At 41.6% G+C, this 18,156-nt stretch overlaps 1 long non-coding RNA gene across 1 annotated transcript in view; it reads left to right on the top strand.

Moving 5' to 3' along the window:
• The window catches only part of LOC114218087 (uncharacterized), a 36,591-nt gene extending 25,065 nt beyond the window's left edge, over positions 1-11,526 (top strand). Inside the window, exon 3 of the long non-coding RNA XR_003611108.1 lies at positions 11,365-11,526. This is a non-coding gene — a long non-coding RNA (uncharacterized LOC114218087). The remainder of the gene's footprint in view (positions 1-11,364) is intronic.
• Positions 11,527-18,156: the final 6,630 nt, after the last annotated feature.

The raw sequence follows: 18,156 nt of genomic DNA, 5'->3' as shown, positions 1-18,156 counted from the left end.
TCTATTGTTTAAAAATCACTCAGGCCTGAGACACTGCCCAAATCAGAGTATGTGCTCTGGTGAAGATATTTCATATTTCACCATTTGAAAAAATAGTTTTACTTTCTGTAAAACGCGGTGGTTCATATTAGAATCAATTGAACCTTAAAAGCATACTCAGTTCTTAGGCTTCACTCAGACTGATCGGATTAGAATAACTGAGGATGACATTAAAACAAAATAATACACACACACACACACACACACACACACACACACACACACACACACAAGGCCATTCTACCGTGCCTCCATAGTGGGAAGGCTGGCTGGAAACCCAGTTCTAAAGCACAGACTACCAGAGACCACCAAATTGGCAGGTAAACGGGGCAAATATTGCCCCATAGAGATGGTAACGACATTTCTCTGTCTTAGTCTAGTGGAGGCAGGGAGTGGAAATCGCCCAGGAGAATACATTTGGTATGTTAACAACTTAGCGATGATTCATTCCTTTTTTTTTTTTTTTAAGATTTTATTTATTCATTTGAGAGAGAGCACAAGCAGGGGGAGCAGCAGAGGGAGAGGGAAAAGCAGACTCCCCACTGAGTAGGGCTCGATCCCAGGACCCTGGGATCATGACCTGAGCCGAAGGCAGAGGCTGAATCAACTGAGCCACCCAAGCGCCTGTGATGATTCATTCTTTAAATTGCCATCTTGAATGAGAAGAGCACCTCGGTATAAAGTAAAGAATGCTTGGGGTGCCTGGCTGGCTCAGTTGGTAGAGCGTGCGATTCTTGATCTTGGGTTTGTGGGTTCCAGCCCCATGCGGGGTGTACAGATTGCTTGAAAATAAACAAATAAACAAAAAAGGATTGCTAGAATCCAGGCAGTGTTCTTAAATCTGGCTCTTTCTCCGACTAAGCTATGGGTGAGCTCTGTCAAGTACCTTCATTCTGCCTAGCCTCAGTTTACTCACCTATAGAATGAGAGGGCTTCGTTATGTGATTTCTACTGTTTCATTTAATTTAGAAAGAAAAATAACTATGAGTGCTACTTACGAATTTAGAAAAAAATTAACCAATTTAACATTTTATATTTTTTATAAATTTATAAGGCATTATATGACAAAATAATATACAATTTATCAAGGAATTTGGGGCAATCTGTCAGAAATATATTTCATCCTATCATGAAAATGGGCCTAGTGTTTTGGTTATATGATATTTCTATAGCTCGCTATCTTAGACTGGTGATCAGCAAATTTTTCTGTAAAGGAGCAGATAGTCAATATCTTAGGCTTTGAGGAGCAGGCTCCAGAAAATTTCTGTCGCGTAATCTTTTCTTTTTAGTCATTTAAACATGTGAAAAACAGGTGATGGGCAGGATTTGCTGACCCTTGTTTTAAACAATAAAATTTACATTTGCGTAAAACCCACATTGCTTGCTTTATGACAACAACAACCAACCTACTAGAAGCTCTTGTTACACGTTGTTACATGGAAGCTGAATTTAGACAAAAAAGAAGCGGCTGAAGTTGATCCCTAATGCCTCCTGGGGCCAACCAGCCATCTGCCGGCTGACCGGCTTATCCAGTTTTAGCCCTGAAGTCCCAAGTCCCAGGAACCTGGCATGGTTGGTCACCATCCACATAAAACTCTTGGACAGGTTTATTTCATGGGAAATCTAGGACCAAATTAAAAGGTAAAAAGCTTGAAATGGAAATGCTTTCAGGAGCTTTGATACATAAACAGCAGGCCAAGACCCCAGCTGGAAGACTTTAAAAGGAAAATTACAAGAGACTATTTTGTAGTCCTTTTTTGGATCAAGCTTGATTGAGCCTAAATCTGCCTTCCAGTTACAAGTCCCAACCCAACAGGCTGCAGATGAGGAAAAGGCTTATTCACAGGCGTGGCAGGTGGTTTCGAGTACAAGTTTATACATCCCCTGGAGATGATAAATGCTAGATGTTAGGATGAAACACAGCCCAACCTTATTGCTCAAAGGTGACAGAGTTTATAATTACTTTCTGGGTTAGTCTGAGAAAGACACATGGCATGGACCTAGCTGTAAGCCTAACTATGAATACGAAAAATTACTAGTTGGGATTGCTTTGGAAACAGCCAGGAATAAAAGAGAGAACAATATTGTCAACATGCTTTTATGTGCATTATTATCATTAATTTGAATCTTTAAGACTGCAAACTCGAAACTCAAGGCTATTTTTCTCTTAGGAACTTGCCTTGAAATTAGGTACGCTGACCCTAGGGGAGCTTTGTTGCGACCACATGGCTCTCCATTTGTACTTTATAAAAACATTTTGTTAAGACATAAATATTGAAAAGCAGATCTGAGAGCTTAAAAGAGGACGTCATTGAGTAAAACAAAATCCAGGAGATAATTTAGAATCTTTTGCAATATTTTTTTCATTGTCATCAGTTTGGTCCAGTTCTGATCCTAGTTTGGAGCTGTAGTGGTGTCTTTACGACTCATCCTATTTGGGTCATAAAAGCATCTTTTTTTTTTTTTTCTTGGCATCAAAACCTCTTGCATCTTTTGAAGCTACGGCTATGGGTAGTTCTCTTTAGAATCTACTTTAGCAGAATCAGTGATGCTGGAAAATAATCACACGTTTCTCTTAAATGGATCTTCCTGCCCCTTCCATGGTATTAAATCCAGGGGAAAGAGGGGAGACCCACTTAGGTAGTGACTTGATATCTTGATTCTACAAGAAACCCAGCAATGAGTCTTTCCCTAAGTGGAAACTTTGCTTCGTTGTAAGGAGAGAGGGGTGGGGCGTTAGGGCCACAAACTAGGGAGGTTCAGAGTGGTGCAAGGGATCATGGGGGAGCAAACAAAGAGACCAGGGACCACTTGGGCACACTGAGCGTGGCCATGCAGGGTCTGAGAGGTGGAATTTGAGGGAAGTATTAAAGTAGTACTTCACCAGGGCACCTGGCTGGCTCAGTGGGTGAAGTGTCCAACTCTTGATTTCGGCTCAGGTCATGATCTCAGGGTCGTGGGGTTGAGCCCCTTGTTGAGCCTCTCATGTGGCTCTACACTCAGCGGGGAGTCTGCTTGAGATTCTCTCCCTCTCCCTCTGCCCAACCCCCACCCCACCCCCATGCTCGTTCGCTCGCTCTCTCTCTCAAATAATAATGAATAAATCTTTAAAGTAGTGCTTCACCAACTCTCTGCCAAGGCACGTAAATGCGTATTACAGTACAAAATGTGATACGTGTGTCATAGATTCTGTTACTCACCCACTGCCATTCACTCAACTCCAGAAAACAAGTGGATAGCCACTTCCTATTTTACCTGGTGACAAAGCAGGAAGCTCTTCATCATGTTTCATTGCATTTTAGTATCTAACTTCCAACACCACTGGATGAATGCAAGTTAAGTGTTTCAAGATTAGTTTCTGAGCTACACCTAAGTACAGGAACTGCTTTTTCTCAGTGGCCTACGTAAATAGATGAGGACTTAACCCTGCTCCCTTACAAACTCCTCCACTGAACGATGGCTGACATTGAGCCCCATCCAAACCCAACTTTGAGGCCTGAGCCAAATGCCCCAACTCTCCCTGGCTCCCTGTGCCTTCCACTGACCCCCCCAACCCCCGACTCTAGTCCCTGGCTTCAATATTGTTCACAGGAGAGTCCATTCCCTGGCTCCCTGCTACTCTCTCTCCGGTCAATCCCGCTGCCCTTTGCTCCGAGATCTCCCCAGGCCACGGGCCCCTCTTTTGTGTATTTTCTCCTTAGACTAGTTATTAAACCATAGTCTCTCAGCTCAGGCCCTGCCTTCTGTACTCTGCCCTCTGATGCTGGGGCTGGAACTCTGCAAACCTCATGGCCCCTTTGCCATCTGTCTCCCTGTTCGGCTGTGCCAGGAAGGGTGCTAGCTGGGGAGAGAAGCACGAGGGACAGAGGACGTGACTTCTTCCCATTTGCTTGCTGGTCCTGCCAGGGTCCCCCTGGCCATGCTTCCTTGCCCTGTAGCTGTTGCTTCCAGGAATAGTTGGTTCCAATTTCCAGAATTATTCTCCATCCCCTTAAAGGTACCAACACCAGCCAACTAGCAGCTGCTTCCTCAGAGGTCTGGAGCCTGGCTCTACAGGCCTCTGCTGATAGATTTGGGGTTCTGATAGCCCCAACTTCTCTTTGCGCCTGTAGGCCTGGGAGTGACCATTGCTTCCAGGAGCAGTGACTACTTCTATGTCACTACAGTCTTCCCTCCATGACTTCTCAGTCCTCTAATACCTATTTCACTAAACTCTCTTTTAAAATAGCTGGTGTGTTTCCTCCTTGTTTAATTGCTTCTCTCTTTCTCTCTCTTTTTCCTAAGTTTATTTATTTATTTATTTTTAGTAATCTCTACACCCAGTGTGGGGCTTGAACTCATGACCGTGAGATTAAGAGTCGCGTGTTCTTCTGACTGAGTCATCTTGGCACCCCTTTTCGTTGCTTCTTGACAGAGACTCTTCTCTGTAGGCTTCTAAGGTTCAGATTCCTCAAACATGGCGCGTATCAATAGGAGGGAGCCTAGAGACATCCCTTCCAACTTATCCAGCATTGACTGTCCCCTCACTGGGGTCTATGTGCTTATATAACGTGGTCCTCAAAGGGGGCTCCTCCTTCTCAGATCCACACACCCCACATACACATGCCTGCTGCATGGATTGGCCACACGCCAATGGTTCTGCCCAAAGGTTCTCTTCCATCTTTACTCAGAAAAAAATCAACCTGCCTGCTAGGGAACCACAACAAATAGCCTGGATTCCAGAACTTTCCTATCATTGATTCTATCCGTAGCAGCATAACCTGTATCTTATTCAGGGTCAGTCTGCTTCCCATTCTGACTATCTGGGAGAGTTGGCCCCTCCCCAGAAGGCCACACACTAGGTGATCAGAGGGCTTCTAGACCAGCCCTAAGACTCCTCATTTTAGGTCCTTGAGTCCCTTCTTAGATACACTTACAGTCTATAAAATGGACCTTAATTATCTATCATCTGTTCCAACCTTTCATTTTAAGGAGGACCTACACATTCTATATTTTTTTTTAAATGACAGTTTTGGGCAAAAAAAAAAAAAAAATTGTCCAAATAGGTAATTCACAGAACACTAATATTCCCTTTGCCCGATGCTGTAAAGCAGCCAAGGTATTCAGAGGAAATCTTATAAAACACATTTAGATCATGCACATCTTTAAGCCATGGGGTTACAATCTCAACAAATGCCGGGTTTGGGAACATGTAGATTTTATGGAAGAGCACTAAAGCAATTTTCCTATGATTATTCAGCAGCTGCCACTCCTGAAAATTGTAATTGCAGAGAAATAGAATGTTCTTACATCATGATGAGGGGAGGCAATGTTCTGTGATCTGGAGCATGCAATCCTAGTGAGGAGTACAGCATATAATCTGAATATCTTGAATATAAAATGAAAATATTGCTAGGGCATATGAGGCCAGCCTTCTTCAGTTAGTCAAAATAGTTGACAATGTTTTGGTCCTTCGAACATCAGTGGTCACATGCTGATGTGATCCCATGTAATCCTCTGTGTGTTCTAGTTTTGATATTTGATTATGACATTCCCACCACTATTAAACAACCATGCTTATGTACATTTAAAAAGCACTTTAAACAATGAACTCTTTCTTTTCCTCATAAATGTACAGTAGCAGCCCAAGTTGAAAAACAGGGATGGGTCTCCGCAGTAATGTTTAAATGTCTTCGTTCCATTCATGACGTTAGCGCTATGGTTATCTGTTCGTTTTGTATACGAACATAACAAACTCCCCCAAATCATAGTTTAAACCAGCAAACATCTGTTATCTCACCACGTCTGTGAATCAGGAAGTCAAGAGCACCTTAGCTGGGTGATGGCTCTTGGACGCTCATGAGGTTGCGGTCAGGCTGTTGACCAGGGCTGCAGTCCCCCGAACAGTGGGCTGGGGCTGGAGGATCAGCTTGCAGGCTCCCCCATGTGGTTATCGGCTCGCCTCAGTTCCAGGGGGCTGTTGGCCAGAAGCTTCAGGTCCTCCGTGGGCCCGATCAAAACAGAACAGTCTGTTTCCCTCAGAACACGTAATCTTTGAGACCTTGCTTGCAATTCTCTTAGATATACACCCGGTAGTGGAATTACTGGATCATGTAGTAGTTCTAGATTTAATTTTCGGAGGACTTGTCCTACCCTTTCGTACTGCTTGCACCATTTTACCGTCTTGTCAGCAGGGCACAAGGGTTTCAATTACTCCACATCCTCACTAGTATTTGTTTTTTTTTTTTTTTTTAAAGCCATCATAATGGGTGTGAGGTGGTATCTCCTTATGGTGTTGATGTGCATTTCTCTAATGGGTGAGTGATGTTGAGCATCTTGTCATGTGCTTGTTAGTGATTTGGAGAAATGTCCAAGTCTTTTGGCCATTTTTAAATCACGGTATTCATTTGTTGTTATTCTTACTGAGTTGAAGTCCTATGTTCTAATTATTCACCCCTTTATCAGATAGATAATTTGCAAAGATTTTCTCCCATAGGTTGCCTTTTCACTTTGTTGATTATGCCCTTGGATAGACCAGCTTTGTTCTGTTGGTTGGTTGGCTTGTTGATGTCTGATCTTCTTGATTTGTCACTCTTAGAAAATCCTTTTTGACCAGACTCGGACTTGGAGGTAGAAGCTCTCGGAGAGGACAGCCCCCACCTCTTGGCAATCTGTTCCTGGCGTTTTCCTTTGTCCTCCTTCATTCTCTTAGCCAAAAGTGTGGCATATTCTGCAGCCTCTTCCTTATTTTTCTTAGTGCGCTGTTTCTTCAGAGCGATACACCGTCATTTGCGTTGGTGGACACGTGGAATAACAAGACGCTGAATCTTGGTCACTTTGGTTCTAGGTTTCTTACTGTCTTTGTTTAGGGGCTTTCTCACAACATACTGGTGGACATCACCTGTAGAGAGATCGAAAAGTCTGTGGATTCTGCTGGCTCTTTTGGGCCCTGGGTGATGGGACACAGTAGAATCAGTGAGTCCAGGAATATCCTTGTCGTCTTTTTTCACAATGACCAAGCTGAGAACATTGAGATTGATATCCACAGTGCCACCCTGAGCAGATTTGTGCTTTCTTCCTCCAGTCCTCCTTGGTCTGTAGCGTGAATGCCCCTACTCAGGCACAGGTGGACATGGCCGTGGGTCAAGACACCCCGCTTCCTGGGGAAGCTTTGTTTCTCATTGCCACCACTGATTTGGAGCACGTAACCCTTCTATTCTTCACCCAGAGCAGCAGCAGCAACTTCTGTAGCCATATCCTTCTTCTTTTTTTTAAATTTTTTAAAATTTAAGTTCAGTTAGCCGACATATAGTAGTACATCATTAGTTTTTGATGTAGTGTTCAATGATTCATTAGTTGCGTAACACCCAGCGCTCATCTGCTTCTCATAAAAGGTACGAAGTTTGCATTCATTATTCACTTTACTGAGTTTCTGGCAGCCAGTATCTGGGAAAGAGATGTTCATCTTTATCCTAAAGCTGCCTACTGCCTCCAAGGCACCACAAAAAAAGAGTGATACACAAACACTCTTAAGTTTGGTAGAGTCTCGTTTGTCTATTATTGCTTTTGTTTTCAGTACTTTTGGTGTCATTTCCAAGAAATCATTGTCAAATCCGAAGTCACGAGGTTCTTAGCTTTATGCTTTTGTCAGGGAGGAAGACCGTGTCCTCTGCCATTCAAGGTCCTTCGGCTAAGAGTAGAACTCAGAATCAAATTGACATGAGACAGATTAACAGGAGAAAATCAAATTTAATAGCATAGATACAGGGAATCCACACAACGTGAGATTCTGAATACCATGAGGTGATGCGAAGCTTATATGAGCTAAGGAAAAGTGTTGGGGTCTGCTGACACAAAGGGGAGAAAGCTCATTAGCAAGAAGGTGAAAGGAGATGTTTGGAAAAACAAGATTGTTCTATTATGCAGATGAGTTCCTTCCATAAAAGGGGCCTCTGTTCATACTTCCCTTCTGTTGCAGGCTCTCCTTTCCAATGTAAATGTAGGCAGCCATGGGGAGGCAGAGCACCTTTCCTGCACCCTGCATCCGCTGGCTTTTTATTACTTTTAACTTAAAATGATCTTTATGTCAAAATGGCACATTTTGGGGTGTCTCATCCTGTACCCTTTTATTTTCTTCTGGGAGTTTTACAGTTTTGAGTCTTAAGTTCAGGTCTTTAATCTACTTTTAGTTAATTTTTTTTATATGGTATAAGAGAAAGGTTCAGCTTCACTCTTTTGCATGTGGCTATCCAGTTTTCCCAGCATTTTGGTTGAAAAGAATACCCTTTCCCCATCAAATGGTTTTGGCGCCTATGTTGAAGACCATTTGACCACCTATCTGAGGGTTTATTTGGGGGCTTTCTATCCTATTGCATTGGCTTACAGGTCTGTCTTTATGCCAGTACCACACTCTTTTGATTACTATAGCTTTCAAATATGTTTTGAAATCACAAGGTGTGAGACCTCCAACTTTTTCAAGATTGTTTTGACTGATTGCGGTCCCTTGAGATTTCACATGAATTTTAGGATGGATTTTTTTTTTTTTTTTGGTCTGCAAAAAGTGCAATTGGGATTTCGATAGGGCTTGCACTGAATTTTCAGATTGCTTTGGATAGTATTAACACATTAATACTAAGTTTTTCAATCCATGAACACAGATGTCTTTCCATTTACTTATGTCTTTAATTTCTTACAGCAATGTTTTATAGTTTTCCATGTGTAAGTCTTTCACCTCCTTGGTTAAGTTTATTCCTAAGTATTTTGTTATTTTCAATGCTATTGTAAATATTTTTAGATTTTCTTTTCAGATTGTTAACTGTCAGTGCATCGAAACACAATTGGTTTTAGCGCATTCACTTTGTATCTTGCAACTTTGCTAAATCATTTATTATTTCTAACACTTCTTTGTGGGGTTCTTCAGTGTTTTCCCACATAAGCTCAGGTCCTGCAAACAAAGATAATTTTACTTCTTCCTGTCCAATTTGAATGCCTTTTCTTTCTTTTTCTTACCTAATTTCTCTGGCTGGGACTTCCAATACTATGTTGAGTAAAAGTGGCAAAAGAGAGCGTTCTTATCTTGTTCATGATCTTAGAGGAAATTTTTTCTTTTACTACTGCGTATGGTGTTAGCAATGGAGTTTTCATATGGGGTTTTTATTATGTGGAGGAAGTTTCCTTCTACTCCTGGTATGCTGAGTGTTTTTTTTTTTATCATGAAAGGGCTTTGGGTCTTGTCAAATGCTTTTCCTGCATCGATTGAAATGATCATGTGGTTTTTGTCCCGTATTCTATCAATGTGTTATATTACATTGATGAATTCTCATATGCTGAACCACTCTTATATTCCAGGAATAAATCCCGCTTGGTCATGGTGGGCTCTTGAGTTGGGTTTGCTGGTATTTTGTTGAACATTTTTGAGTATGACACCATCTTAACTAATTACATCTACAAAGATCTTATTTCTAAATAAGGTCACATTTTGAATTACTGTGAGCTGGGACTTCAACATCTCAAACCCCTACAATTTCCACCCAAAATGCCCACATGCTTTATTTATTTTGAGTTCTGCAGTTCCAGAGAATTGCTTTTCATTGTTTACAGAGGCCCTTTGAATGCAAACCATTTGTATCATTCCCTTGATTTCCCTTCCCTCCCCGCCCCCTTGGTGTGGAAACCAGCCACTTTTGTACAGTGAACTCATTTTTAATTCAGGAAAAAAAGAAAATAAATGATTGGTATGTAGGTCAGTTCCTAGTTCTGTCTCAGAAAACAAAGGACCAGGGCTCAACTAGCATAGCATTCAATTATTCCTTCATATGGCCTTTGTACATATGCTCATGTGCATTTCACCTCACTCTTTCCTGTGACCCAGAGATAGTAAATTTCCAAAGATCTGGTCAGGTTAGGTAAAAAGTCCAAATTTATCATATTGTGGATGAATCTTATTTGATGCTTTTGAGACTCTTCTGACCTCACCAAAGCAGATTGCTTTCTCTATAGAGATGTGGATTGTTAAAAATGAACTTCATACGTTTGTTTGTTTTTATGAAATGTGTTTTTCTGCCAGCCGGATGATTACTGTAAGATTTTAAGCATATTGTTGAGACTTTAGTACAAGACCTCTCAAAACACTCAAGGAATACATAGGGTCTTTGGTTGCTTTTGGGTATCTTTCTTTTTAGGAAGTCTCCCTGGTGTCCTGACCTCCTTCCCATGCCACCCTGGAGCTCTGAGCAATTTCCTCCAGCTTCAAGACCATTCTCCTGCACCTCACCAACTGAGAGCCTTCTACTCAAAGCCGCAGCATGTTGGAAATAAATTTTCCACTGTGGGAACATTTTCATTTTTCAGATTAAAATTGCAACACAGTGCTATGGTTAGAAGAGTGGCATTTCTAATTAAGGTGACACGAAGTCACACACATGATACAGATGAATCACTTTATGGTGTTTGCCACACTTGACAGACAGAGCAAGATGCTTCTGAAAAATTAGGCATTGGCTTGTAGCATCTGTCCATGTTAAACTATTCTTAAAAATGCGCATATCCAACCTTCTCTTGGGAGATTAAGGAAGTAAGAGAATGACTTTTATAAAATCGAATATCAGATTTTCTTATGAATCAAGAAGAAGGTTATGCTGTTTCTTTAGAAAGGACTTCTTATATAGAGCATTTTGTCGAGTTGGGTACTGGAGCCAGCTCACACTGGCCCATAAGGTCTAATTCTTAAAAATGCAGGAATTTTGTGAGTTGATTGACATCATGTTGGTAGCTTGAAATCGGCCATGGTGGAAGTATTTACACCATGGAAATCAGCAAATGCTACAAACTAGGGCTTTTGCCAGCACACCATTGATTTTGCCCCATCTTTTTAAATACAAGCAATGAACACTATGCATGAAATGCCTGCCATGTCCTTTTTAAGATGGTGGACCCACCGAAAAACCCAATATATATATATATATATGTATGTGTGTGTATATATGTATTTTAATGGAATGCATAACCTATTTGAGAAAAGAAAACAAAGAGGAAACATTATCCATGGGGATAAATAAAAGGAGTCCAAAGAAGGGAGAGAAAGCGGTGGGCGCACATATGGCAGAAATTTCACAAACATGTCATACTTTGAGCTAGGTCTCGAAGTATAGGTAGGAATGGAAAGTGAGCAGTCAAGCAGAGAGAAGGTCATGAAAAAGAATCAGTAAGCAGACAGAAGGAATCAAATCTGAGTAAGAACAGCAAGCGTGGAAGGAGTGTGCAGTGATATGGGGAGCTCGCAACTGTGTGCGTCACGAAACAGTCTGTAAAGCCTTTCTTACACATCGTCTTGTTCTTTTCTTCAAGCTTGAGAGATGAGGGCAACCGAAGCTCAAAGAATCAATGGGACCCAGCTGGATGAGCCCACGTTTGGAACAAAACAGGAGTCTTCTATCCCTTGCTCAGCTCTCTTCCCACTGTCCCGTGTTGATTCTGCTCATCTACGTCACAAGGCATGTAACACAGAGAAGCAGCCACGAGAAAGGATTCTAGACAAGTAATAACTGCAGTACACCCTGGTTTGCTTTAAATGTGCAGCTATGATGTTCTGGGTGGCTTTGAATGTTAGTAAGGTCTAAGTTCTTCTTTTTCTTTCTTTTTTTTTTTAAGATTTTATTTATTTATTTGTGAGAGAGAGAGCGAGAGAGCACAGAGGGAGCATGAGAGGGAGAAGCAGACTCCCCGCTGAGCAGAGAGCCCAACGTGGGTCTTGATCCCGGGACTCTGGGATCATGACCTGAGCCGAAGGCGGACACTTAACGACTGAACCACCCAGGTGCCCCAGTGAGGTCTAAGTTCTAAGTATAACTGCTTTCAAGAGTTCAGATACAATTTCTGTGCAAGGCATCCAGTATAGCCCATAGCTTCATTGTACTCAACGCTAACTCTGGACAGGAAACAGAATGATAATCAGGGCTCAATTTCTAAGAAAAAGCACAGAACAAGTAAAAAATAGTACTGTCTAAACTATGAGGGTTGGATTCTTGGGTCCCCTGAGAGTCAATTTTTCTAAAAGAAATATTTTTGTTCTTTTCCCCATACCATACACTAACCTTCAAAAGGGATAAACAAGAATTAAACTTTGGAGTTTAAAATTTTCCAGTAAAACCCGAATCCCACAAACAGTGTTGAGCGAAAGAAACCAGACACAAATGTGATACTTGACGATTTCCTTTCTATAAAGTATGAAAAAACAGGAAAAACTAATCTGTGCTGTTAGAGGTCAACCTTGTGATTACTGTTGGTGGGGCGGTGGGGGGGGGCCCAGGGCCAGGAAGGGGTCACAGGATAGCTCCTGGGGTATTGGTGATGTTCAGTTTCTCCCTCTGGGTGCGGTTTACACAGGTATGTTCACTTGGCAAAAATTCATCAAGCTTCCACGTATAACGTGTTCATTTTTCCTTATGTATGTTATACTTTAATAAAAAGGTACTTAAATATTTCCTGCAAAAAATATTAAGTAGGATAGAGCCAGGATTATAATACTTTGAGAGACAAATAATGTTTGATGCTGGAAAAATGCTCAGTGATAAGAGAGTAAAGTACTGTAAGTCTTGCTCCAGCAGATGTTGGGGTAGGGCAGTGTAAGGAGGTTCTGTGGGAAGAGGGCCATGTAAACAGGAGTGATGGGACATTCCAGCCTTCCAGAGGGGCGCCAGAATGTAGCTGAAGGATGCTCGAGAGGATTACAGAAGCAGTAGGAGGCCCAAGATGACATGTGATGTATGATATTGAAATATAACCGATAACATCAGGATCTGGCCCACTCTGGGGCCATTTTCCCATTACTCAGCTGATTGGTTGCCCTTTCATACCTTAATTCAGGAGGAAATTATTTCAGATAAAGATGGCAAAGGCCATACTCACACAGGCAAAGGAAAATGTTCAAGTTTTAGTCACTCAGTGAATAGGATACAATTTAAAAAGCAGGGCGTAGGGCCCCTTGAATCTCACTCTCTGATTGCTCTTCATAACTTGAGCAAATACTCAAGATCGTGGGATTTTTTTTTTTTTTTTTTTTTTTTTTAGCAGAAAGGTTTACGATTTAAGAGACAAACTATCTTATCTCCCTTTTAGATTTTCCAAGCCTATACTTGGCTCAAGTTAGATCATCAGAAAGTTCTATAGCATGTTAGGTTAGTATCTTACCTCTTTGGAGCAGGCGTCTGATTTTTTTTTCTGTGCTTCAGAGCCCATTGGTGGTCTGGTGAAGCCCATAGGACCTTGCCCAGAGTGAGCATTTAAATGCATAAACAAAATGCCAAAGTGCATGGAGTTACAAAGAAAACCACTTACACTAAAATTCAGTTAGCAAAATATTTCGATACAGCAACATATATGCTTCTTAATTAAAGCATTAGAAACAAGAGCTGCCTGAATTCTTTTTTTTTTTTTTAAGATTTCTATTTATTTATTTTAGAGAGAGGGAGAGCACATGTGAGCAGGGGGGAGGGGCAGAGGGAGAGAGAAAATCTCAAGCAGACTCTGAGCAGAGCTCAGAGCCTGATGCAGGGCTCTATCTTTGGACCCTGAGATCATGACCTGACCCAAAACCGAGAGTCAGACGCTTAATGCACTGAGCCATCCAAGAGATGCCTGAGTTCTAATAGCAATTGTACTTTCAATGTGGGAATGAGAACATGAACTTCTGAGATACTGGCAATAACTGTATCATTGATAAGAAAATATCTGTGATAGGGGCGCCTGGGTGGCTCAGATGGTTAAGCGTCTGCCTTCAGCTCAGGTCATGATCCCGGGTCCTGGGATTGAGCCCTGCATCAGGCGCCCTGCCAAGGGATTCTTCTCCCTCTCCCTCTACTGTTTCTCCTGCTTATGCTCTCTCGCCCTGTCAGGTAAATAAATAAAATCTTAAAAAAAAAAATATCTGTGATATTGGTTAACAATCTCCATTTTAGAACCTGTTCTTGGCCTATATTTGTGCTAAATAGCCATTTGACCACAACGTTCTTGATTTTTTTTGTAAAACTATTTAAATCATTGCATAATGTGTAATTCAAGGTCTCACGAATAAAGGATCTAGATTTTAGCAGTAAGAGCAATCGCCTCTGTAAACTAAGAAGCTTCATGTGTAACTGACCTGCTTACATTTTTGCCCAGGTTAAAATTTTCCATTTATTGACAGTACAAGTATTAACCTATGTGGCTTGCATATTCAGCTTCTCTGCCTCTTTACAATTTTCATTTTCTGCTGCTATTGTACGCACCCAACTTTATGTGTGTTTTTACTGGAAGCTATTGTGTATGTGTGTGTGTGTTTAGAAGTGTGGCATAAATACAAAAGTAAGAGTCATTGTTCCATCACACCCAGGGCCACCGAGCCTCTGTGAGGATCTGCGTCTTGGTCTCCAGACCCTGTGATCTTTCCTAGCCCTCAGTACCTGCTTACCACTTCATTGTTTGCTGACAAAACTAACCAACACATCTGATATTTAAGCCTGGAAAAACAAGGGTAAAAGGTTTTGTTTCTGGCGACAAATGAAAATGACATATTTTCAGGAAGGAGGTTCAGAGCTAAAAGCACATGGGAGCAGGCAGGCAGAAGGAATAGAATCTGCTAAGGATAACGTGTACATCAAACCTCACATCACTTAGGTGTGGAAAAAAGTTTCATTTCTGCTCTCCTTACTAAAGAAAGGGTGAAATGGTCTTCAGGTACAGCAGTTTGGCTTTTTATTTAATCTGTCCATCAGATGAGGGTTTGAAGGTACCCTGTGACAATTCAGACGCATTAGAAAGGTGGCCAGTTCAGGAAAAGACTAACCCCCCCCACCCCCTCACAACAGAGCACCAGGGAGTTTCTCTATTCTCTCTAGAACATTCTTGAGATTTAAAATTTCATGTGGAGGATTGGAAGAACAAATATTGTGAAAATGTCTATGCTACCTAGAGCAATCTACACATTTAATGCAATCCCTATCAAAATACCATCAACTTTTTTTTCAAAGAAATGGAACAAATAATCCTAAAACTTGTATGGAACCAGAAAAGACCCCGAATAGCCAGAAGAATGTTGAAAAAGAAAAGCAAAGCTGGTAGCATCACAATTCCAGACTTCAAGTTCTATTACAAAGCTGTCATCATCAAGACAGTATGGTACTGGCACAAAAACAGACACATACATCAATGGAACAGAATCGAGAACCCAGAAATGGCCCCCCAACTCTATGGTCAACTCATCTTCAACAAAGCAGGAAAGAATGTCCAATGGAAAAAAGACAGTCTCTTCAACAAATGGTGTTGGGAAAATTGGACAGCCACATGCAGGAGAATGAAACTGGACCATTTCCTTACACCACACACAAAGATAGACTCAAAATGGATGAAGGACTTAAATGTGAGACAGGAATCCATCAAAATCCTTGAGGAGAACACAGGCAGCAACCTCTTCGACCTCAGCCGCAGCAACTTCTTCCTAGAAACATCGCCAAAGGCAAGGGAAGCAAGGGCAAACATGAACTATTGGGACTTCACCAAGATAAAAAGCTTTTTGCACAGCAAAGGAAACAGTCAACAAAACCAAAAGACAACTGACAGAATGGGAGAAGATATTTGCAAATGACATATCAGATAAAGGGCTAGTATCCAAAATCTATAAAGAACTTGTCAAACTCAACACCCAAAGAACAAATAATCCAAGGAAGAAATGGGCAGAGACATGAAGAGACATTTCTGAAAAGAAGACATCCAAATGGCCAACAGACACATGAAGAAGTGTTCAGCATCGCTCGGCATCAGGGAAATCCAAATCAAAACCTCAATGAGATACCACCTCACAACAGTCAGAACGGCTAAAATTAACAAGTCAGGAAACGACAGATGTTGGAGAGGATGCGGAGAAAGGGGACCGACCCCTCCTACACTGTTGGTGGGAATGCAAACTGGTGCAACCACTCTGGAAAACAGTATGGAAGTTCTTCAAAAAGTTGAAAATAGAGCTACCATACGATCCAGCAATTGCACTGCTGGGTATTTACCCCAAAGATACAAATGTAGTGATCTGAAGGGTGCATGCACCCCAATGTTTATAGCAGCAATGTCCACAATAGCAAAGCTATGGAAAGAGCCAAGACGTCCATCAACAGATGAATGGATAAAGAAGATGTGGTGTATATATACACAATGGAATATTATGCAGCCATCAAAAAAATCTTACCATTTGCAATGACGTGGATGGAACTGGAGGGTATTATGCTAAGCGAAATAAGTCAATCAGAGAAAGACAAGTATCATATGATCTCACTGATGTGAGGAATTTGAGAAAGAAGATGGAGGATCATAGGGGAAGGGAGGAAAAAATGAAACAAGATGAAACCAGAGAGGGAGACAGACCATAAGAGACTCTTAATCTCAGGAAACAAACTGAGGGTTGCTGGAGTGGTGGGGGGTGGGAGGGATGGGGGGGCTGGGTGATGGACATTGGGGAGGGTATGTGCTTTGGTGAGCGCTGTGAATTGGGTAAGACTGATGAATCACAGACCTGTACCTCTGAAACAAATAATACATTGTATGTTAAAAAAAAAAAAAGATAGTAGGAAGGGAAAAATGAAGGGGGGAAACCGGAGGGGGAGACGAACCATGAAAGACTATGGACTCTGAGAAACAAACTGAGGGTTCTAGAGGGGAGGGGCGTGGGGGGATGGGTTAGCCCGGTGACGGGTATTAAGGAGGGCACGTTCTGCGTGGAGCACTGGGTGTTATACGCAAACAATGAATCATGGAACACTACATCAAAAACTAATGTTGTAATGTATGTGACTAACAACATAATAAAATAGAATTAATAAAAAAATAAAATTTCATGTGGATAATTCTATCCTTGATCCCAGTTTGTTTTCTTCTACCAGTTCCACTTCCTTCAAATACGCACACATCCATACCACAAATTGGATTATTCCGGGATCTGAACATTTTGAAATGAATTCATGATCAGGAACAAGAGTTTACCTTGAGGTTGGAGGAAAGACAACAACAACAACACAGCACAAGCTCTTTGTCAATGTCATATATCCAAATATTTGAAAACCTTGGTAAATAACAACCATAAGATTTAGAACGAATTTGCAGTGTAGTTGAATGTGGATTTGTTGTTACGTGAGAGAGAGTGGTTTCCAGCAGACAGGAATTGCCTTTGAAAAACTATTCCAGCACAGAATAGCACTGGGTATGCTGGAGGACCCCAAGCCCACATCCTGTCGTTGAAGGGCATAGCAGAGGGTCAACCAGAGCGCATCTCTGGCTGTGGTATAATTTCCTCTCATGTTCTAATCTTTCCACCCCCATTTAAATGTAATTTTTTTTTTCTCTTGTATTGATTTCAATTTTAAAATTCTAGGCTCAGGGAAAAAATTAGAAGAGTGATATATTCATTCTTTTTAAAGATGTTAAAGTGACAGAAAAAGTCTTAGCATTCCGATTTACGAAGTTCAAGGTACCGCCTGCGTGATAGATAACAAATCTATTTGCTGGGTTGGAAAGGGGCCGCGCATGACAGCCAGAGAGAGTAGATGAATTGCATGATAATTTTCTTTGTCCTTATTTAGCAAATGCTGTGGGCATAATTTTCTTCTCCGTTCAGCTTAAGAGTGACCATGACAATGGATGACACCAATTTAGAAGCAAGACCATCCTTAAATATGTTCTCCATATGTCTGCCTCTATGAAAGTGACAGTGACAGTACATGACCCCTCCCTAGAGGTGGGACCATTCTTAATTGTTCCCTTTATTCTTCCACCTGCACACTCCAGCAGGAGCCTGGGTCGTGCCACGTGGGCATTTTTGGATAACCATCACAGTTAGCTCCTAAAAACTTTTAAATCTGCATGTCCATTCTATCCAGCCAGCAAGGGTACAGGATGACCTTCACTTTAAAAATGGTCTTCCCTGGGGCTCCTGGGTGGCTCAGTCAGTTGAGCGTCTGCCTTTGGCTCAGGTCATGATCTCAGGTGTCCTGGGACTGAGCCCCACCTCAGGCTCCTCGCTCAGAGGGGAGCCTGCTTCTCCCTCTCCCTCTTCCCCTCCCCTGCTCGTGCTCTCTTTATCTGTCTCTGTCTGTCTCTCAAATAAATAAATAAAATCTT

The sequence above is a fragment of the Eumetopias jubatus genome, unplaced genomic scaffold (genome assembly GCF_037043125.1).
Source record: "Eumetopias jubatus isolate StellerSeaLion01/CBP00866 unplaced genomic scaffold, mEumJub1_p1.0 scaffold_11, whole genome shotgun sequence".
Lineage (NCBI taxonomy): Eukaryota > Metazoa > Chordata > Mammalia > Carnivora > Otariidae > Eumetopias > Eumetopias jubatus.
The sequence above is the reverse complement of the archived record's forward strand: the minus strand, read 5'-3'. Positions and strand labels throughout refer to the sequence as shown.